A 1,641-nucleotide genomic window follows, 5' to 3' on the forward strand; every position below is an offset into this window, starting at 1 on the left:
ATGAACTAATTCCCTGCAGTAAAGAGGTAAATCTAGATCTTCCTTTCTGTGGCGGCCTCGTGAGAGCTAGTTTCATCTGGTTGAAACAAGTTTTAGGGTTAGATTTCAACAGATTCCTTTATTTGCAAATTGAACGAGTGGAAATACAATCGATCCATGCATGCTATATGGACCTTTTTAGGATATGAAAAAATCGATTTTATCTCAGCAAAACACGACACTTCATGTTAAAAAAATCCTCTGGGACCCTTTGGATGATAAATCAGAGCAAGATTTCAGATGTAAGTACACATTTCACCTTCAGAGGTGAAATTTTATCAACCTATCGTGCGAAAAAAGTGTTTTTGTGTTAGGGAGCTTCTCCTCAATTATAGCATGGCATTTTTATCGCAGTTATAGTTGAACATCATAGGGAGAGAATCCAAATCCCCCTCCCCCCTCCCTCGCCCATCCATTGCGCGTTAATGCACAAGCGTCCAAAATGCTGATGGGTGAAATTATCGCAGGGTGGCTGTATGCATGCTAAATTAGACCCTCTGGTAAGGCACTTCGATTGAGCCAGGGGGGTGCAGCTGCAGGCTTTTTGGCGATTTAGAATACCATAAAGCACTGCGTTATTTCACACAATAATGGAGAGGCGTGCTAATTATATGACACGTGCATTTGTTTACAGGGTGTGTCTGCCTGTCGAGACTGACGTAAATGCAAAATATTAATACCTACCAAATTAATGTTTAACTCGTTTGAGTTGCTGCCATGCATTGTTGTTGTCTTATGTCTCTCTTTAAATACGTGTTGTGGTGTCTCTCTTGTCTGATGTGCGTTTTGTCCTGGGATATTTTTCAATCCCAGCCCCATCCCGTAGGCCTTTTTTCCTTTTTGGTAGGCGTCTTTGGTAAATAAGAATTTGCTCTTAACCTGAACTTGCTAGTTAAATAAAGTTAAATAATAAAATATTATTTTGGAAAACAACAGGGGTGGAACTTTGTACATTTGAATTGCATGCTATTTAAATTATTTAAAAGTGATAAACATGAATTGCATCACGAGTGTGTCACTAGGTTGATGCGGTTTACTTATCCCTCACCACTCTCAGAAAGTACCACAGAGATTTCGTCGCACAAGTGACAACAGAAACACCCAGCGAGGTCTGTGGTTTTGGGATTCACTGAAAAAGTTTGTTTGTGATTTACCTTTTTCTGATCAATTCGTTCGTTCACTTTTTGTCAGTCCTCTTCAAAGTGTGTTGCATTATGAGGATATAAATTGTCCTACATTTCGACTGCATAAACGTTACAAAAATCATGTGATCTAAAAGTAATAAACGATCTATTGTCAGCCAATCATGAGTTTTTTTTTTGTTTGACCACGCCAGGGTGACAAAAAAGTGACTAAAAACAGGAAACCAACTTTGCGCAATTTCCTGTATACAGTGATATGGTGATATTTTCGAGACTCTCACACTAATTGATTGTACCCAATGTACACATATATGTGTTCAAGTGTGAGTGTGTAATACTTGGGGGTTGGAGAAGTTTATTTGGACATAATCAGAAAAACTTGTTAAAATCTTTTATGATAGGGGGCTAGATTTTTCACTTTGGATGAATAGGGCGTGCCTTAGAGTGAACTGCCTCCTAC

Source organism: Salvelinus sp. IW2-2015, linkage group LG15 (assembly GCF_002910315.2).
Source record: "Salvelinus sp. IW2-2015 linkage group LG15, ASM291031v2, whole genome shotgun sequence".
Taxonomy (NCBI): Eukaryota; Metazoa; Chordata; class Actinopteri; order Salmoniformes; family Salmonidae; genus Salvelinus; species Salvelinus sp. IW2-2015.